Source organism: Danio rerio, chromosome 20 (assembly GCF_052040795.2).
Source record: "Danio rerio strain M-AB ecotype USA chromosome 20, GRCz13ab, whole genome shotgun sequence".
Classification (NCBI taxonomy): Eukaryota; Metazoa; Chordata; class Actinopteri; order Cypriniformes; family Danionidae; genus Danio; species Danio rerio.
This window is the reverse complement of record NC_141040.1, coordinates 24,747,448-24,770,541: the sequence shown is the minus strand read 5'-3', so window position 1 is coordinate 24,770,541 and position 23,094 is coordinate 24,747,448. Positions and strand designations below refer to the sequence as shown.

Sequence of the window (23,094 nt, the reverse complement as noted above, 5' to 3'; positions counted from 1 at the left end):
CCAAAGTAAAATCTTAACACATTTAGAAAATATCTGTGTTATCCCATATAGAAATATTTGCAAATAGCATAAATGAAAAACAAGTTCATATTTGGACTTTACATATATGAAATATGTCATGTACTGTATGCAAAAAATATATTTTAAAATATTACAAATATTACATAATTACTTACATTTTTTTCCAAACATTGAAATTACAAATATGTACTTATATGATAAATATTGATATATATGGCGATATAAACATTCATTCATTCACTCATTTTCTTCGGCTTAGCCTCTATTTCAGAGGTCGCCACAGCAGAATGAACCAGCATATGTTTTTCCGCAGCGAATGATCTTCCAGCTGCAACACAGCATTGGGAAACACCAATACACATTCACACACTATGGACAATTTAGTTTTATTCAATTCACCTACACCCCATGTTTTTGGACTGGAAGAAATCGAAGCACTCGGAAGAAACCCACACGAACACTAGGAGAACATGCAAACTCCACAAAGAAAGACCTTCTTGCTGTGAGGTGACAGTGCTAAACACTCAGCCACCTAACATAGCATATATGTTTGAACATGTAACTATTTTTAAGTCAAAGTAGGGATGCAAGATATATCGGCAGCCATATCAATATCGGCTGAAAATGCAATTTTTAATGTTATCATTATTGGCCCAATATCAAAATTAGGTCGATATCTTTATGCCAATAAATTACATAATTGTACAGAACTGTCTGTCTTGTAAGCACGAGAAAATCTTGTGGGAGTGCGGTAATAAAAGTGTCAAATGACTAACAATTGTACATTACTGTAACACTTTTTATTCGAGAACATTTGAGCTGGCTTCAGTTCTTAGTTCTTCCTTTTTCGTTTTCATTTTAAAATATTAATGTATGTTCGTTAATTAAATCCAGTTTTGTCATATCAACTATTTTTTATGCAACAGTCAAGTTGGATGTTAATTTAAAAAGGAAATAATTTATTTTTGGCATCCAGATTGCTCTGAAATTGTGAATAGGTCTACATAAATCACCTTTTTTATTATTATTGCTTTTTTTTTTTGCTATGAGTATGCTATTCTAAGATCAGTTCAAACTTTTTTGATGTTTTTTAAAAATAAAATCAGTTGTTAATTGTACCAAATATTACATTTTTTATATTTATCGGCTAATAAATCGGTTATCCTCCAAATCTAAAGATTTATCGGTTCTAGGTATCGGCCCAAAAAATCCATATCGGTACAACCATAATTCCAAAGGTTGGAAAGTTTTTTTGCAATATTCCTAAATATATGTTACATACTGTATATGATATATTTTGATATATATGAAAGTCAAATATGAATGTGTATGTCATATAAAGTTGCAGTCAGAATTATTAGCCCTCCTTTGAATTTTTTTTTTTTCAAACACTTCCTAAATTATGTTTAACAGAGCAAGGAAATTTTCACAGTATGTCTGATAATATTTTTTCTTCTGAAGAAAGTCTTATTTGTTTTATTTCGGCTAAAATAAAAGCAGTTTTTAACTTTTTTAAAACCCATTTTAGGTACAAAATTATTAGCCCTTTTAATTTTTTTCAATTGTCTACAGAACAAACCATCATTATACAATAACTTGCCTTATTACCATAACCTGTCTAGTTAACTTAGTTCAGCCTTTAAATGTCACTTTAAGCTGTATAGTAGTGTCTTGAAAAATATCTAGTCAAATATTATTTACTGTCATCATGGCAAAGATAAAATAAATCCGTTATTAGAAATGAGTTATTAAAACTATTATGAATAGAAATGGGTTAAAGTAATCTCTCCGGTTAACTGAAATTGGGGAACAATTAAACAGGGGAATAATTAAAAGGGGGGCAAATAATTCAGGGGGGCTAATAATTCTGACTTAAACTGTAAATTCAATTTGTATATATTGCCATATATCATATTTCCAGGTGAGATCCATGCTGAAAAATGCTAAGAGGTGGATCAAAAAATCAGCCAAAGTCTCTTATTCAACAAAGGAAACTGCTTCACTGCTGTTTGACTTGCCAAGGCTTATAACACATGTCTGTTGTCAGAAGTATTCATGTTCATTTATTTCAATATAACATTGTGAGTCAACAATACACTTGAGTACCTAAATGAGCGCAAAGCATGGCTGAATGTGTGAGTGGGTGAGACAATTAAGTCTGATTGGAAGTTTGCAGAACATCTTATCCCATTTGAAAGTCAGGTTAAATGAAGTGTGCTGCACTCAGGATTGAACAGCCAGACTGAAACGCATGACTTCCTAAGCACTCTGAGCTACACAAATGTGTCTGGATCTGTGCAAGTTTACTCTGGTTATCAGCCAAACATTTCATAATTTTGTCAGCCTCCTCTATGCTTCTGATTTGGTTTGGTAACTCAAAAATCTTTGTTCAACACTAAATGACATTTGCAAAATCCAGTCACTTCCACAGGATTCCACGCAATTGGGAGTTTCAGGGGATTTTAAGATTCCGCAAGTAGTTGAAACGAGTTTGCTGTGCTGATCAACAAAAAGCTGCTTGGTTTGAAATTTCTTAGACAAAAAAGATCCAATAACACAGTGCTGTAGAAATCACAGCTCACAAAGAGGTCAAACCAACCAGATTTCTGTTAGTTTTTTTGAAGAATTGAAGCACCCAACTTGAAATTATTTTTTTGCCCTCACACAAAGCTTCTGATTGCATGGATTCAAATGTCTCGGTTTCAGAAAACAATTTGGTTTCAGCACTAAACCCAGCACAAACTCCAGCATACCTTTAAGCACTCAAGACATACAAAACTATCAGAACCTCTTACCAATTGGCAGAGTTTCTTTGCTTGATATTTGCATAAACTTGTACTTGTGCACATGGAGGCTAAACTTTTGCTGAACTTTGTGCATTGACAGCAGATGAAGTACCGAAAATGGCTAGGAGCATCAAAAATGTTGGGAAATGCTTGACTTTTAATGGCAGATAAACGCTGTAATGTGGAGGTCTTAAAATTTAGCTACATTTTCTGCTGGAATATTATTCACATGTTTTGCTACTGTATACACACTCAGCTGCTGCCTCTTCCCATCATTAGTGGATGATTGAAACGCTTTTCAGATTTCTGCTGCTTTTGAACAAGCAGAGTCTGTGTGGAAAACATTTTTTTGCCCTCACATGAAATTCCTGATATTTTTACCCAACACAGGCTCATTGGAAATGCAGGCTTCAGTCTACATTTTAGTGAAACTGCGAAAACATAGTTAAACAAGCGTTTGATTGCAGTTTCTAGGTAAAATGAATGCTGAAGAGTGATATGATGCCAACAACTTTAGATAATGAGGCACAGATGAATTAAGGATTTTTTTTCATTCAGTTTTTTTGCACAACACCAAATAAATACCAACTCAAAAAAGTCTGTGGTTTGTAATCAAATATGTTTGACTCAGCCAATCTCCAACTTTTCTGACATGGTCAGTTTGCTGGGTAGCTCACTTTGTACAGTTTTGTATTTGTAATTCCGATGCGGTCAGGTTAAAGTCTGGTGAGGCAAGGTTACACAAAATAGGTAAGAGCAGGGGTGTCAAACTTACAGCCGGCGGGCCGGATCAGGCCTGCAAACAGGTTTAATCCGGCGGTGAAATGTAGAGTATAAAAATGTTCTGCAATTTTTCAATAAAAGAAGCTGCTGTTTCAATTGTGTCCACTGGACGGCGCAACTTCAAGCGGTCATTTCATCTGATAAAGCAGGGATTCTCAACCAATGAGCGCATCTGCAACTAGTAGGCAACACGTAAATCGGTTTATTCACAAACTACGTATGCGTGAAAGTCTCTTTTTGTGTATTATTGTGTGAACTATTCAATATATCTGCATAGTTGTCCAAATTAATGTCCTGTGAGTGATTTATGACAGATGCGTGCCCATTCAGGATCTAGCAAAGCTCAATCAGTTTTACAGCTTTCTCAGAGAGAAATACCACATCTATGCCCTGCATACCACACTGAGGTGTTCTCACAAGGAAATGTAACTATTTCACATTTTGTTCGTTTTCTGGCTAATTCGTACAAGTTCAGTCGTACGAAAGTGTACGATATAAAAAAGAGGTGTGGCACCCACACCCCTAACCCCAACTATCATTGGTGGACAAGCAAATCTTACTAAATTGTACGAATGGGATTGTATGAATCCATATGAATAAGCAACTAAATCAAAAAGTTAAGAATTTCTGTAAGATCGTGTTGTCCTCACGCTCCAGCTTTATGTTGATCATATTAAGACAAAGAAAACAATCTGAAGTTGTTGTTTTGAAGTTATATATACCATGATTTTACTGATCCGGCCCATCTGGGAATAGATTTTCCTCCATGTGGCCCCTGAGCTAAAATGAGTTTGACACCCCTGGCTAAGAGCAATGCAAAATCAAGATAAAACTATGTGGTCGCTGTGCACTCTTATGAGAACCTTTGTTTGCTTTTGATATCACAATTGTTGAGTTGTGTTTAGGACAGTGTCTTGTAGACGTGTACAAGAAAGAAATAAAATTTTATAAAAATACTTACCCTAAGTAATGTATTTCATATTCGCTAAAATGTAGACATCGCCCTCAAGAGGATTTCTTATCTGAAACATTAAATGAATCGTATCCAGAGCAATCTATTTTACATTTTGCAACATATTTCTAATGTTTTTAACACTAAAGACAGATATCATAACCCTAGCCTCACAGTGATTTCACTGGACTGTTTTTTATTTGATATTTGCATAAAATCTAAGTATATAGCATTTGATGTTTATGCTTGTGTTATGAATTAGCAGCAGAGTGGGGATTGCAGTGTATAAATAGACATTTTTGGTATTTTCAGCTTTTGAACCTGCAAAAGTTGGCCAGACTGGGAATATGGATCAGATTAGACCAGCTGAGACCAGCAAGCCACCTTGGCCTTGATTCAATTATTATTATTTTTGCTATTATTATTTTGGCTGGATGGTCAATGTAATTTAGTTTTCTTTTTTTAAAGACAATTTGGCATTTTCCAGTTGTTAGACCTGGAAAACTCACAGAATAACCAATCAAACAGCAGCCTGGCCAGACTGGGAGACTGGCTAAATGAAATTAGACCAGCTAAGGCCAGAATGTCACCTTCAACTGGTAAAGATTTTTGTTTATAGTCTATTCTCAATATGATTTAAAAAAAAAAAATTCTGTTGTTGTTTTAGAGACATTTTAGTACTTTAGTAAAAAATAACCAGTTGAACAGCAGCCTGGCCAGACTAGGAGTCTATCTAACCAGACCAAAAATTGGATTTAGGAAAGCAAAAGCAGAAAGTAAATGTGACAGCAACTTTAAACTTAAACAAAAAACTAATAAGTTAATGCTCTTTAAAGATGTTCTTAGTGTAGCACATCAGGCATGTAGTGCCTTGCCTTATTGTGGTTACCTTGTCTTGTTTGTATCATCTAAGGTTATGATGAATACACCACTGTATCATTTACAGATAGAGAGGGAAAGGTCTGATGGTGAAGAGATTTAGCTGTTAGCTTTGATGATCAAAGGCATCATGTCATGATATTATAATAACAGATGAATGGGACTTTCCCAAAATGTTTCCCACACAGATGGTGCTGACAGACAACATGGCTGAGCATGAAGATGAAGCCAAAGTAGCCAAAATGCCTTGTTTTCATATTGGAAAAACAGACTAAAGTTTTTTTCATTATCTTCTGAAAAGTAATTATACACATCAATTCAGTCTGACAGTACAAATTACACACATTTCATTATCTTTTTTTTCTGACTGTAAACAACAACAAAAAAAGAAAAATCAATCCAAATAAAAAGTATAGAATGTCAACATCATGGTAAAACAAAATTAAATAACAATGTACTTGCAAAAATAATTCATATAAAAAATTATTGTAAATAACATGCTCACAATCAGGTTTCATTAGTTCATGTTCCATTAGTGTAACATGATTTATTTTTTTTAGATGAGTAATTAGCAGTACAGCGTACGCATTAGTTAAGTAAATTAGTCAGAATGAAAATACATTAATTTATTATCTTAGAATAACACTACTTTTTATTTTATATTAATCATAGATTATTACCTTAGAAAAGTTGTATCTCTATTATTTTACAGATCTGAGCTGTTTCTTAATTAAATGGAAATGTGCATTTTATTAGCATACATACACTAACCAAAAGTAATAAATACTGTAATAAATAAATATGCATTGCATAAGGTGCATGTAGCATGAACTTATTTCAAAAAGGTAACAAAATATTAATATATTAAATGCAAATATTAAAGAAAGCTAAAGACAATATAATTATCATACAGATGTGTACAGAGAATCACTTAAAAACGTAAAAAATTATGTTTTTTTTTTGTTTATGTCTTAACAGGTATGCATGTAGTACTTGTGTATTATTTAATTATGTATTTAATATGTGGGCCTCAAACAAAAAAAGAGTAAATTAAATCTTAACCGAACATGAAGGTTAACCATTGTTGAGGAGATTAATTACTAGAATTTACAAGGGGAAAAACATCTCTTAATATGCACAAACTCAAGAAGAAATCAAGCAAGATATAATTTGATGAAATAGGTGCAAAAATAGATGATTTAATTTAGAGTCCTGTAATTTAGGGACCGCTGTAGCAAATTATTAGATGCTGCAAATTAAATTTTTACGGGAATTAGGCAATTATGCACTTTGATTTAAAAAAAAGTTGCATTCGTGTGCTATTTTAAAGTTTTTAAAGGATCCAGGTTTAGGGTTTAGTTTTTGGCCTCTATCACCATAGCTTTACTTCAATTCACAGTCAAAAACATATAATTTTCTCATAATATAAAGTGCAGCAAATGATTGATTAGGGCTGGACAATTTAGCCTAAAATCAAAATCTCCATTAATTGAACATTTTAACTCAATTACGATTAATGAATGATTATTTACATTCTTTATTTTATGTTTTTGCCCTCATAGTTCACTGACAAGTTTTGTACAGTAAGTATGCTCACATATTACAAGTGAGAGATTTCTGAATGAAGGGTGCATTACTTGATTTTAAAATAATTGAAGGAAACATTCACCATCTACTATCTATGATTATTCATTATACACAGGGCCGGAGCAAGCTGAACTGCCGCTCTAGGCAGAGGACGATCACGCCGCCCTCAACCCCAATGTGAAAACGAAAGTGACCTGAGGACGCGCGGGTGTCGCGGACCTTTAATCTGCCACCCTACGCGCGGATTTAACTGAGGACACGCGGGTGATGGAGCTGTCACTGACGCTGCCCTGCCCTCTCTATTCTGTTGCCTATGCGCGACTATCTGAGGACGCGGGTGGTGAGGGAGGTGTCGCGGATATAACTGAGGATGCGGGTGGTAAGGGGGGTGTTGCGGACGCCGCCCTCTCTATACTGCCGCCCTAGGCGGCCGCCTGGGTCGCCTCTATGGACGCGCCGGCCCTGATTATACATCAACGCTGAACAACTGAAAAACACACATTGCCTACAATGAAAGCACATTGTTTCTTTTTTCTTATAAAAAAAGTGAAAATAAATTACTTGCACTTTTGGAAACAAAATAAATTATTCATCAGTGTTTTTCATAAAAAAAAAATCAAATAATAATAATATGATGTCAATAATAATTTGAATGTATTGGAAAATATGCCGTCCCAAGGCATCTCAGAGCAGCTTTCAATCATTGTCAATGTAGTGCAAAGTAAGGCTCAAAAATGGGTCCATCATCCTACTTGACCAGAGATCAGATGTGGCTGCAAATTGGCTGCAAAAATATAGGTTACAGGTTAGGGTTAGTGTAAGTTGACATGTATTTGCAAAGTTTTTAAAGTCAGTTAAATGTCTGTTGGAGGAGCACCTTAACAGATATTAAGCAGACAGTCTACTAATACTCAAATGGACCATCAAAATATAGTGTTACCGAAACATAAATCCACCTCAGCCTTTAACAGAGCGGGGTCACGATGACTCCACACGCGGTAGTGTGGTACTCATGTTATATCAGGTAAATTCACACTATGCTGAATCATACACATTACTCGTTCTTTAAATAATTTCAGCAAAAAAGGTTACATATGGTTAATTAAACTGCAGACACTGAATGCGAAAAATGAAACGTGAAAGTGTAAGTTATTAAGGTAAACTTGGTTTAATATTCACACATTCATTCAGTGACAACTGACACATTCAGTGACACACTCCCTAAATTGTTTACCACGGCAATTAGAATATTCGGTCTGAAATAACCTGCAAATGTGTCTTAAAAACAACATTAACACTGTTTATTTGACTGTGAACAATGTTGTACTTTGATAGTCATTGGCTGCTGATTTCGATATTTAGAGTTTGCAAATAATACTTTTATGAAATTATATTATTAAGGAGAAAGTCTGCATGTGTAAGTTCACATACCCTGCCGTACAGGTGTAGTTCAAAATCAGAAAGAGGTCGTTTTCCTTGTTGATGATTAATTACCCAGGCATTGTACAGTTCCGTCTTCTTTCCTTGTCTTTGGCTAGGCAGAACCTCGGTTTTTAGCACTACATAGTGTTGAATCTGGTAATCATGGAACATTATTTCTTGCACATGACCACACAGAACAACATTGTTGCATCCAAAGACTTGTAGGCCTTTAACTTCTTTCTCTTAAAATCACTTAGAGCTTCAACAAGATTGTATATTTCTGGCTGGTTAATTTTGCCAAATCACTGTGCTTACCACTGTGTGACAAACTGTTATAATATGCTGAAAGCATTATATAAATAACATATATAATATGTAATCAATATATTTTATTTCTAATACAACAATAAACTCTGCATCGCATCGGATGTCATTCCGTCGCTGTAAATGCTAGCGCTCCCGTTTTTTTTTGCCACCCCCCTGCCCACGCATCCTGAATGTTTACAAACCGGTAATTGGTCTATATCTATAAGAATTTGAATTGCAGAGGCTTCCTCAGTTCATCCCACAAATACAAAAATTAACAATTTGTACAATATCTACATGTACAAATATGTTAATTTCATCTTATCAGTTTTGAGTCTTTATCAAATACTGTCAGTTTGACATGGTTCCAACACAAACCAATCTCCACGCATCTTCTACAACAAAAGTGTTTGATAGTCAAAGAACTGTAGGAGCTGTTCTTTGGCGGCCAATAAAGTTCAGACACTGGAACTTACAGACACTGCAAATTACTTACATGGTGTAAAAAATATATATGTTAATCAATAGTTTTTCCATATTTTGTAAGTGTTTTCTATTTATTTATAGTTGTAAATTAAATTATGGGACCTTGATCTCTGCTTTGCTAACTTTTGATGTTAAAAAAATTTACTTCTGACTCAATGTCAGACTGACATTTTAGTAGTTTGACATGACATATGGAGAAAGAAAAGATATAAGAGATAGACATATGAGTCTGTAAAATAACAGATAATGTACCGATAGTTTACTACAAAGTTTTTGTGCCATAATAAACACTGACCCAAACAACATATCACTATAAAAATGTTAAACTATTAAAAATGTTAATAAAAGTCACTTTTTAGAACTTTTCAAGGTTAAAATTCATTGGAGAGAAGATCAAGGTCCCATAATGAAATTCAAAAGCATAAATAAATAGAAAATAAAAAAAATAGAAACATGAATATAAAAACACAGAAAACTGCCAATTTTGATTCTTAAACCTCTGTAGATCTTTTACATTCACAAACAGCTACATAAAACTTTACATGAAAGGCAGTGTTGCACAGTAGTGTCGCTACAAGTAGTGACACTACAAGCTTAACTACATTGCTCAGTAGCATAGCTACTTTCTAAATCCAACCCAGATAGCAAAATACACTCGGGCCAGTTCCGGCTAGATTGTCGCCTGCCGAAGACTTACCCCTCGGCCCAACTTCGGCTGCCGGACTCGGGCCGGATGCCTGTGGACTCACTGCCCGATTCCGGCCCGAATCAAGCGGGCCAGATGCGGCGGCCGTAAGCGAGCCGACGCTGCGCATCCGCGCCGGAATCGGCGCGAGGGTAATGTGCGCTGCGGCCCGGAGCTGGCGCGACTCCGTATTTATACACCTTATAAAACCTTTTGGTATTACATTGGTACTTAATATATGGTATTACAACCATTTGAATTTATACAACAGCAAACACAGGCTATAATGTAAACACAAAGTGTAAGCACTGCGTTTAACCTTTGAATAAAGTGCAAACTGCATACACATTCTGTAACGAAAATAATCAGACAAATGACAAAATAAATAAATGTTAAACGTTTATTAATTGCAAGAAAAAATAGTACTAAAATTTTATAAATAATTTTGTAGTGCACAAGAATATCAATATAAAAACAACAATAAAACAACACATTAAAGACACACAGAAAGATTTAAACAAAAAATCTAAAAATTACACACAAACACAGATGTTTTTAAAACAACCCTGTTTTCCCAATAGACTTAAATTAAAAATTTGTACAAACAGCTAAATTTTATATAAACCTAAATATAGAAACCCATTTAAGATATAGCAAGAAACATCTTAAAAATACCAATGACAATCCGTAAAATATCCAAGTCAAACTTGTAAAAAGTACTGCAGAATTCTGAAGAAACATCTTTGAAACATTTTTTAATAAAACAATTATAATAAATAATAATAATAATAAACAAACAAACAAATATATATATATATATATATATATATATATATATATATATATATATATATATATATATATATATATATATATATATATAAATAATTGCAGAAGTATAAAGTCAAACTTATTTTTAAATAAACTTGAACAAAATCAACTTCACAAACAGCAAGACATGAGTGAGATGATTATGCATTTCATATATATATATATACACATCTTGTGCAATTTTATATTTATAATTTTATTTGTATTACGTTTATTAAAAATGTATCAAGATGTTTCTTCAGAATTTGGCGCACACACATACATACATACCTACATACCATACATATATACATATATACACACACACACACATACACACATATATATACATATACATATATATATATATATATATATATATATATATATATATATATATATATATATATATATATATTAATGCAAATGAAAGAAACAAATTGTTCAAGTATCAGGGAACATCCTAATACACTTAAAATGTTGTTTAAAAAATAAACAAAATAGTGATGTAGACATTTAACACATTAGCTTTCTCTTCTTTCTTCCTCCATCCCTGTCAGGGGCAAGTTGTAGCTACCTTGTAATGCATTTTTCCACTTCTTTATCAGTGGCGTGGTATGGACATTTGTCCTCACTCCATCTGTGATTAAAAGATAAACAGATAATTAGTAGTGAACAAGTACTAATGTAAAAAAAAGAAAAAATTAGGAAAAAAGTAGGCTACCTACGAAGCAAAAAAAACAATAAAAAAAACAATAAAAAAAAATAAATAAACTTAAAACACTTTGAAATTAGCAAGAGCTTGAACTTACCAGTTTCTTCATTTGTTCAGGCTGCTCCTTTAGTTGATTTTCAAGCTTTTCCAAATCAAATTGGCCAAAGGAAGGTCAAATGTGTTTACATCTGGAATTTCATCACGTCTGTTTTGGTTTTGTGAGAATCAGGCCCAGCTGCTGCTTTATGACGTTGCAGGATTTTAAAACTTCAGTCAGTCGTGCTAAAAAAAGAAAAATAACAGATTAGTATAAATCAACCTGTAGCTTATTCTCATACAACTTCTGTAAATACAACAGTGGGTTAGACACTGCTGATATTCTCTAGTTGATCTTTACTTTCTAGCTGCATTAAACCTTAACAAATTTATTGATATCTTCAATTCTTACAAAGACATCACGAGATGCAATAAGTTATGTCTTGATCTCAAACTGCACTAGAACAAAGACTGTAAATGTTCATAGGTGTACTGCAGGAGTGTCCAAACTTTTTGGGCCGAGGGCCAGATATGCCCCCCAAATTATTAGTCACCGTTTATTTTTTCCCCAATTTCTGTTTAACAGAGAGTTAAAGATTTTTTTCCACACATTTCTAAACATATTAGTTTTAGTAACTCATTTCTAATAACTGATTTATTTTATCTTTGCCATGATGACAGTAAATAATATTTGACTAGATATTTTTTAAACACTTCTATACAGCTTAAAGTGACATTTAAAGGCTTAACTAGGTTAATCAAGTTAACTAGTCAAGGTAATTAGGCAAGTTATTTTATAACAATGGTTTGTTCTGAAGACTTAAGGGGCTAATAATTTTGACCTTAAAATGGTTCATAAAAAAATTTAAACCGCTTTTTATTCTAGCCGAAATAAAACATAAGTCTTTCTCCAACATCATTTGGGAAATATTTAAAAAAGAAGAAATAAATCAATGAGGGGCTAATAATTCAGACTTCAACTGTGTGTAGACAGACAGACAGACAGACAGACAGACAGACAGACAGACAGATAGATAGATAGATCATAACAAGAACTGCTGCTTAATTGAATGCATGTAATAGCGACACCCGGTGGTTATTTATTGAATTACGTTCATTTTTGTATAGCGGGCCAGATTCTATTGATGTTTATAAAAAGCCTCGCGGGCCGTAGTTTGGACACGCCTGGTGTACTGGAATGTACAGTATCTGTGCATCTTCATGGTGGTCTTAAGATTTCTGCCATAGTCATTGATGGTGATGGTACTTGTGGTGCTGCATTGATTTCTGAAATCTTCATACCTGCCTTTTATCCAGCCTCTTTGTTTCAAGTAATTTTTCTTCATCACGGTATAGATGTGTCTATACTGTCCCTTAATCAGATACATTTACAAAACAAAACATCACTTTAGTATAGTGCCAGGGCAAAACTCACAGGTTGTAATAGATCAATGACAATGTTGACAGTATGTGTTTAAAATAATTGCAAACAAACCTGTTCTGTCTTGAGATGTATGACAGGCGATCATCATCCTCATCTGTCTACCAGTCAGAAATCACAGTTGCGTGTGGATGTTTGAGTCGAGCTTCCTCATATGCATCTATAATAAAACATCACATTGTTGTTAACCTCCTGTAAAGAAAAGTTCAAATCCTGAAATACTATCAAAGTTAATTAATGCATATAATACCTATAGTGTAAATAATCAGTACACAGAAGGTTGCACAAGATTTATTCTGAGATTCATGCAGAGTGACAGCCTTATGAATCTGACACATAGATTTGTAAGATGGTCAAGCACATGCAATATTCTGTACCCATGAAGATTAACCTACCATTGTGAAAAATGTTTGATGATAGCCAATAACAATAAACCATTTCAGCTGTTTGTGAAGCAATTAGTAATGTAATGTCTGAAAAGCTCAATCTATGTTGAAAATGTATCAGCAGTTTACAGCTTATAATGGACTTTTAGCACACAACTATAACATGCCTATTCACGTTCAAAAGAGTGTGCCATTGACTTCTTTGGTCGTGATGTGCTGCAAAATGATCTCACTAACCTTTGCTAAACAAGAACAATAAGACTTAACCAACAAATATTGTTACCCATTCATTTAAATCAGAATTTATCACTGTCAATAACATAAAAAACAAAACAAAAAACATCAAAATCTGCTTTAAGACGTTCAGTTTTACATTAACTGACCATTACAGCTTGAACAAAAGATATAATTGATTCACATAGGCTAACACATATGAATTAAAGTGCATAGTAATATATTTCTCTTGGATAATTTAAAGAGATTAGTAAACAGTCGAGTTTCGATCACTTTTCGTGACTAACTGCATAAACAAGATAAACAATAATATTTTATTAATCCAAAACGATTAGTTTTTATTTACACAATCACAGAATTAATACTGTTGGATAAGTATAAGCCTGTACAATGATTTTTTCAACATCCACGGTACTTTATAATGTTAAATCAGGATAAAAACACGTTTTGCCATGTTAGTTAATGGATTCGTCTACAGTAACTTTCTTTAACGCAAAGTTAGCATACACACAAATTCATTTCATGTTTCTTTAAAATAATTAAAATAGTTTTCAGTTACTACACACGTTACAATCTAACATTGTGTAAAAGGAAAAGGAACTTTCAGACGTGTTTGTAACTGTTAGCGTTAGCATACATTGGCTCCACTCGTGTTTCTTAAAGCAAGTTACATTTCGTATCAAACTGTTTTAAATTACTAAACGCTGTTACAACCAAACACCGTGGAAATGTTTTAAGCTCTAAATTCGCTAATTATACAGTACACAAGCAGTAAAAAGCTTACCTTTCTGACCGGAATCCACGTGAAGTCTTTAAAAAAAACCAAACTTTTTCTTCTTGTGATCTTCGTGCCATGGTGGTTGACAACCAGCTTTTTGGAGCATTACCGCCACCGTCTGGATTGGAGTGTTGATCATGAGTTTAGTCACGCATGTGTTTATTATGAAACCAACTTCTGCTTTAAAACAAAAACAGTCAGCACAGGAGCGTGCTATCTCAAAAATAAGCGAATTTTACATAGTTTTTCTCTAGATGACATGTATAATCTATTTATAAATAATATTGTTTTGTTTGCGTCTAAACATTGCGACCATCCACACTAAATATTCTTTTTTTTTTTTTTTTTGCTATCGTACCATGAATATTTTCTCAAATTATCATTAAACGTGGAGCTAACAGATTACTAGATAAAATAAGAACTTAATCGGTTGCCATCAGCCTTAATCGGTTGCCATATGGTTGACCGGAATCGGGCCAGTGCTTTACAGCCGCATCACAACCGCATGTGCGCGAGCGAGCTGCGGGCCGCACTCGGCCCGGATAACACTCGCCGATGCCGAGTCGGAGCCGGAGGCGCCGGAGGGCAGCCGAGCTCGGGCCGATTACTGCCTGCTATCTGGGAATAGCTTTTCAGTAGTGAAGCTATTTTTTTTGTCGAATAGCGTAGTTGCGTCCACACAAGCTACATTTACAGATCGCAGATAATTAAGTGTCGACACCGACATTCATGGAGCTGTGAAACCGGTTTCTAGCTGATGAAAGTAAACCCAAATAATGGCGAGAATGACGATTTCTCCCTCTTCCTGTTTTACGGTGGTCAACAACAAACTTTTTTTTCTGTTACTGCCACCTCTCATTCTGGTCAGTGACGTAGCCAAAACAATTAGGATACATGAGAAATTTTCTTACTGGAAAGATGACCGAGAGAGAGGAGTTATTTATGAAAGAGGGTTCTTTGTGACCATTAGGGGTGTCAAAATTAATCGTTTCTTCTGTGCATCGCGATGCAGACGCGGACAATTCGGTATCGGTTCAGTAATAATCATAACCGGTTATTACTGACGTCATTTACCTCATATGCGCTCTGTCGCGAGGGAGGCGATCGCGAGTATTTACAACGCTTTAACTACTTAAAACTCATAAACTGTGCACAATTTCACTGTGTGTTTGCTGGATCAGTCTTTCACTGACATATACAACAATAGGCCCTATTTTACTGAGATCGAGAGAATGAAAGTAGCCTACTCCATTTCTCTCTCTCTCTCTCTCTCTCTCTCGCTTTCGCTCTGTCTCTCTCTCTTTCTCTCACACACACACACACCCAGTGGCCCATTTGACCTGCTGGGGTGGCTTTCCTTCTCCTCTCGGCTGTTTTACAGCATTACGTTTGGATACAGAAACGAGCGCGTGTCTGCAGAGTTTTCTCCACCGTGTCTATCCCCAGATAGCAGGCAGTAATCGGCCCGAGCTCGGCTGCCCTCCGGCGCCTCCGGCTCAGACTCGGCATCGGCGAGTGTTATCCGGGCCGAGTGCGGCCCGCAGCTCGCTCGCGCACATGCGGTTGTGATGCGGCTGTAAAGCACTGGCCCGATTCCGGTCAACCATATGGCAACCGATTAAGGCTGATGGCAACCGATTAAGTTCTTATTTTATCTAGTAATCTGTTAGCTCCACGTTTAATGATAATTTGAGAAAATATTCATGGTACGATAGCAAAAAAAAAAAAAAAGAATATTTAGTGTGGATGGTCGCAATGTTTAGACGCAAACAAAACAATATTATTTATAAATAGATTATACATGTCATCTAGAGAAAAACTATGTAAAATTCGCTTATTTTTGAGATAGCACGCTCCTGTGCTGACTGTTTTTGTTTTAAAGCAGAAGTTGGTTTCATAATAAACACATGCGTGACTAAACTCATGATCCACACTCCAATCCAGACGGTGGCGGTAATGCTCCAAAAAGCTGGTTGTCAACCACCATGGCACGAAGATCACAAGAAGAAAAAGTTTGTTTTTTTTAAAGACTTCATGTGGATTCCGGTCAGAAAGGTAAGCTTTTTACTGCTTGTGTACTGTATAATTAGCGAATTTAGAGCTTAAAACATTTCCACGGTGTTTGGTTGTAACAGCGTTTAGTAATTTAAAACAGTTTGATACGAAATGTAACTTGCATTAAGAAACACGACTGGAGCTAATGTATGCTAACGCTAACAGTTACAAACACGTCTGAAAGTTCATTTTCCTTTAACACAATGTTAGATTGTAACGTGTGTAGTAACTGAAAACTATTTTAATTATTTTAAAGAAACATGAAACGAATTTGTGTGTATGCTATCTTTGCGTTAAAGAAAGTTTCTGTAGACAAATCCATAAACTAACAAGGCAAAACGTGTTTTTCTCCTGATTTTACATTATAAAGTACCGTGGATGTTGAAAAAATCATTGTACAGGCTTATACTTATCCAACAGTATTAATTCTGTGATTGTGTAAATAAAAACTAATCGTTTTGGATTAATAAAATATTATTGTTTATCTTGTTTATGCAGTTAGTCACGAAAAGTGATCGAAACTCGACTGTTTACTATTCTCTTTAAATTATCCAAGAGAAATATATTACTATGCACTTTAATTCATATGTGTTAGCCTATGTGAATCAATTATATCTTTTGTTCAAACTGTAATGGTCAGTTAATGTAAAACTGAACGTCTTAAAGCAGATTTTGATGTTTTTTTGTTTGTTTTTTATGTTATTGACAGTGATAAATTCTGATTTAAATGAATGGGTAACAATAGTTGTTGGTTAAGTCTTATTGTTCTTGTTTAACAAAGGTTAGTGAGATCATTTTGCAGTACATCACGACCAAAGAAGTCAATGGCACACTCTTTTGAACGTGAATAGGCATGTTATAGTTGTGTGCTAAAAGTCCATTATAAGCTGTAAACTGCTGATACATTTTCAACATAGATTGAGCTTTTCAGACATTACATTACTAATTGCTTCACAAACAGCTGAAATGGTTTATTGTTATTGGCTATCATCATCAAACATTTTTCACAATGGTAGGTTAATCTTCATGGGTACAGAATAATGCATGTGCTTGGCCATCTTACAAATCTATGTCTCAGATTCATAAGGCTGTCACTCTGCATGAATCTCCGAATAAATCTTGTGCAACCTTCTGTGTACTGATTATTTACACTATAGGTATTATATGCATTAATTAACTTTGATAGTATTTCAGGATTTGAACTTTTCTTTACGGGAGGTTAACAGCAATGTGATGTTTTATTATAGATGCATATGAGGAAGCTCGACTAAAACATCCACATGCAACTGTGATTTCTGACTGGTAGACAAATGAGGACGATGATTGCCTGTCATACATCTCAAGACAGAACAGGTTTGTTTGCAATTATTTTAAACACATACTGTCAACATTGTCATTGATCTATTACAACCTGTGAGTTTTGCCCTGGCACTATACTAAAGTGATGTTTTGTTTTGTAAATGTATCTGATTAAGGGACAGTATAGACACATCTATACCGTGATGAAAAAAAATTACTTGGAACAAAGAGGCTGGATAAAAGGCAGGTATGAAGATTTCAGAAATCAATGCAGCACCACAAGTACCATCACCATCAATGACTATGGCAGAAATCTTAAGACCACCATGAAGATGCACAGATACTGTACATTCCAGTACACCAGGCGTGTCCAAACTACGGCCCGCGGGCCATCTGCGGCCCGCGAGGCTTTTTATAAATATCAATAGAATCTGGCCCGCTATACAAAAATGAACGTAATTCAATAAATAACCACCGGGTGTCGCTATTACATGCATTCAATTAAGCAGCAGTTCTTGTTATGATCTATCTGTCTATCTGTCTATCTGTCTATCTGTCTGTCTGTCTGTCTGTCTGTCTGTCTGTCTACACACAGTTGAAGTCTGAATTATTAGCCCCTCATTGATTTATTTCTTCTTTTTTAAATATTTCCCAAATGATGTTGGAGAAAGACTTATGTTTTATTTCGGCTAGAATAAAAAGCGGTTTAAATTTTTTTATGAACCATTTTAAGGTCAAAATTATTAGCCCCTTAAGTCTTCAGAACAAACCATTGTTATAAAATAACTTGCCTAATTACCTTGACTAGTTAACTTGATTAACCTAGTTAAGCCTTTAAATGTCACTTTAAGCTGTATAGAAGTGTCTTAAAAATATCTAGTCAAATATTATTTACTGTCATCATGGCAAAGATAAAATAAATCAGTTATTAGAAATGAGTTACTAAAACTAATATGTTTAGAAATGTGTGGAAAAAAATGTTTAACTCTCCGTTAAACAGAAATTGGGGAAAAAATAAACGGTGGCTAATAATTTAGGGGGGCTAACAATTCTGACTTCAACTGCATTATATATATATATATATATATATATATATATATATATATATATATATATATATATATATATATATATATATATATATATGTATATATATATGTATATGTATATGTGTGTGTATATGTGTGTATATATATATGTATATGTGTGTGTGTGTGTGTGTCCGTGTGATGTATGTAAAATTTGGCCCGCGACAACGTTTGTTTTTTTGCATCTGGCCCTCGGCCCAAAAAGTTTGGACACTCCTGCAGTACACCTATGAACATTTACAGTCTTTGTTCTAGTGCAGTTTGAGATCAAGACATAACTTATTGCATCTCGTGATGTCTTTGTAAGAATTGAAGACATCACTAAATTTGTTAAGGTTTAATGCAGCTAGAAAGTAAAGATCAACTAGAGAATATCAGCAGTGTCTAACCCACTGTTGTATTTACAGAAGTTGTATGAGAATAAGCTACAGGTTGATTTATACTAATCTGTTATTTTTCTTTTTTAGCACGACTGACTGAAGTTTTAAAATCATGCAACGTCATAAAGCAGCAGCTGGGCCTGATTCTCACAAAACCAAAACAGACGTGATGAAATTCCAGATGTAAACACATTTGACCTTCCTTTGGCCAATTTGATTTGGAAAAGCTTGAAAATCAACTAAAGGAGCAGCCTGAACAAATGAAGAAACTGGTAAGTTCAAGCTCTTGCTAATTTCAAAGTGTTTTAAGTTTATTTATTTTTTTTTATTGTTTTTTTTTTTTTTTTTTGCTTCGTAGGTAGCCTACTTTTTTCCTAATTTTTTCTTTTTTTTACATTAGTACTTGTTCACTACTAATTATCTGTTTATCTTTTAATCACAGATGGAGTGAGGACAAATGTCCATACCACGCCACTGATAAAGAAGTAGAAAAATGCATTACAAGGTAGCTACAACTTGCCCCTGACAGGGATGGAGGAAGAAAGAAGAGAAAGCTAATGTGTCAAATGTCTACATCACTATTTTGTTTTATTTTTTAAACAACATTTTAAGTGTATTAGGATGTTCCCTGATACTTGAACAATTTGTTTCTTTCATTTGCATTTATATATATATATGTATATGTATATATATATATGTGTGTGTATATATGTATGGTATGTAGGTATGTATGTGTGCGCGCCAAATTCAGAAGAAACATCTTGATACATTTTTAATAAACGTAATACAAATAAAATTATAAATATAAAATTGCACAAGACGTGTATATATATGAAATGTATAATCATCTCACTCATGTCTTGCTGTTTGTGAAGTTGATTTTGTTCAAGTTTATTTAAAAATAAGTTTGACTTTATACTTCTGCAATTATTTATTTATATATATATATATATATATATATATATATATATATATATATATATATATATATATATATATATATATATTTGTTTGTTTGTTTATTATTATTTTAATGTTTTATTAAAAAATGTTTCAAGATGTTTCTTCAGAATTCTGCAGTACTTTTTACAAGTTTGACTTGGATATTTTACGGATTGTCATTGGTATTTTTAAGATGTTTCTTGCTATATCTTAAATTGGTTTCTATATTTAGGTTTATATAAAATTTAGCTGTTTGTACAAATTTTTAATTAAAGTCTATTGGGAAAACAGGGTTGTTTCAAAAACATCTGTGTTTGTGTGTAATTTTTAGATTTTTTGTTTAAATCTTTCTGTGTGTCTTTAATGTGTTGTTTTATTGTTGTTTTTATATTGATATTCTTGTGCACTACAAAATTATTTATAAAATTTCAGTACTATTTTTTTTCTTGCAATTAATAAACGTTTAACATTTATTTATTTTGTCATTTGTCTGATTATTTTCGTTACAGAATGTGTATGCAGTTTGCACTTTATTCAAAGGTTAAACACAGTGCTTACACTTTGTGTTTACATTATAGCCTGTGTTTGCTGTTGTATAAATTCAAATGGTTGTAATACCATATATTAAGTACCAATGTAATACCAAAAGGTTTTATAAGGTGTATAAATACGGAGTCGCGCCAGCTCCGGGCCGCAGCGCACATTACCCTCGCGCCGATTCCGGCGCGGATGCGCAGCGTCGGCTCGCTTACGGCCGCCGCATCTGGCCCGCTTGATTCGGGCCGGAATCGGGCAGTGAGTCCACAGGCATCCGGCCCGAGTCCGGCAGCCGGAGTTGGGCCGAGGGGTAAGTCTTCGGCAGGCGACAATCTAGCCGGAACTGGCCCGAGTGTATTTTGCTATCTGGGTCATGCATCAGCTGTGAGATCGCCGCTGCCGCCTGCTGCTTATCAGTGTCACTTATCTGAAGAGCGCAGCGCGAAAGAGCCAATAGCAACTGTTGTTGTTGAGGGTGTGACCAATCAAAGAGGTGTAAGAGAACTAGACAAGGATCAGAAATTGAGCTGGATGTTTATATTTGTTTATATTATTTGCTTAATGCTCGTTTTGTTTAAAGTTACAATCAAAGAGGTGTAAGAGAACTACACAAGGATCAGAAATTGAGCTGGATGTTTATATTTGTTTATATTATTTGCTTAATGCTCGTTTTGTTTAAAGTTACAGATGGTATATCTGACTGGTTGTATTAAACGACAAAATTGTATTACAAATAATATATAAATATAAATATATTCATACATTTTAATACAAGAACTGCTGCTGTGAAGAAAATATAAAACTGTGTATGGAAAGCATCGTCAATGCACCGTGATGCACCGAAATATCGAATTGAACCGAATCGATGGCATGATAATCGTAACCGAACCGAACCGTGAGACTAGTGTAGGTTCACAGCTCTAGTGACCATACTTCGTGAAGTACATGTTGAGATGCAATAACGTTATTCTGATGCTGTGCTCAAAAAATAGTTTACTGTAGTAAAGGCTAAAGTAAACTATAGTCATTACTATTTGTTCATGATAGTTACCAATGATATTACCTTTACTATAAATTAATATAGTATTTTAAATGCATTTTAAATGCAGCTAGTTTTCTTGGATTTTTTTTTTTTTGTTTTGGCAGTTATATACTATAATTTGTTTCTATTTATTATAGCATGCTATTTGCAATAAATAATTCTGCCTCATTTGTTTCATTGACAGTTTTATTGATCACTAAGATGTGATTGACTTAGATTTAAGTTGCTTTGGTTTAAAAATGAAAATTGCAAAAATAGCTTACATGTAGCTAAGCTACTTATGCCAAGTAGCTTTCAGCTTAGCTTGCTACATTTGCCAGAGGATAGCTTTTAGTGTAGTTAAGCTACAATTTAAGTAAAGAAGCTAATAGCTATAGCTCACTATATTTCTTAAGTAGCTTGCCCAACACTGATGAAAGGTAATATCTGGTAAAGTTAAAAGCCTAATAGAAGCACTTGAGAACTAAAAAAGACAAACATCTCTGCTGAAGAAGTGAGACAGAAGAAAGCACAAGTATTGTAGCAGCAGATGGTTGGGAGGGGGCTGGGCCGCATTTCAGTGGGGCCCTGGCCAGTTTGCCTCTTCATGGCTACGGTGTGTTATACCTCTTAATGTGCATGTTACGATCTATTGTACTCATCATTGGGCTTTTGTGTGTAATTAAGAGGCATGTGGGATATGGGGGTTTGAGTCTGAAGGTATAGAGGATGTAGGGTTTCTTAAACTGAACAGATACACTTCAGCAAGCATGGCGTGCTGCCCTGTCACGGCGAGCACAGTAAATATAGCAGACAACAGCACAAGTCAACTCTGCAGGGAATGAAAGCGCAGAGGATGTTCTCTACGTAGTGTGCCGTTACTAGATGCTGATCATTTGGAGACGTGACAGCATCTCTGCGTGGGACAACCTCTGAACGCTTACATAATTGGTGCACTGCAGGAAAGAGAGATATATCTGTGGTTGGGTCTGCTATATAACTCAGAGAGATGCAGACAGACATGAAGCAGAGGGAAACAAGGGGACAAAAGGACAAGTTCTGCTGGAGAAATTCAGATACTAGGAGGTCACAGTTTTGCTGTTTTAAACAGAAAATGTGTCAAAATGCTGAATAATTATAGGCTCTGTTCTCACAGAATGTGCTCTTGCAGAAGTGTGATTATAATAGTTGATTGAAAAGGCTGTTGAATTGTTGAACAATAATGCTCAGAGGAAATCGAGCCAGTCCAAAAATAATCAATAAACTCTAAAAACCTGCTTTGGTTTGTATTTCTGTATTTATTTATTTATTTATTTTTTTTTTTTTGAGTGTAATTTCTTAAACTTTAAAATTTTTTCCCTATAAAAACAAAAAGTTTTTTTTAAAAAACTCATTTTTCATTTTGGTCACCATTATGACCTCTGCAAAATCTTTGTGTGTGTGGGGAAAAAAATTGTCTTTACCC

General features: G+C 34.4%; 1 protein-coding gene and 2 long non-coding RNA genes across 4 annotated transcripts in view; 1 reads left to right on the top strand and 2 right to left on the bottom strand.

Moving 5' to 3' along the window:
- Positions 1–23,094, bottom strand: part of LOC147832200 (uncharacterized) — a 241,579-nt gene that overhangs the window by 206,451 nt on the left and 12,034 nt on the right. The window lies entirely within an intron of this gene.
- On the bottom strand, positions 12,771–14,370 carry LOC147839138 (uncharacterized). Its single transcript, XR_015519257.1, has 3 exons — positions 14,314–14,370; positions 12,964–13,069; positions 12,771–12,841 (listed from the first exon to the last, which is right to left on the bottom strand). It is a non-coding gene; the product is annotated as an uncharacterized LOC147839138 (long non-coding RNA).
- LOC147839137 (uncharacterized) lies at positions 16,307–20,544 on the top strand. Its single transcript, XR_015518314.1, has 6 exons — positions 16,307–16,362; positions 17,610–17,715; positions 17,838–17,908; positions 19,217–19,401; positions 19,572–19,775; positions 20,188–20,544. It is a non-coding gene; the product is annotated as an uncharacterized LOC147839137 (long non-coding RNA).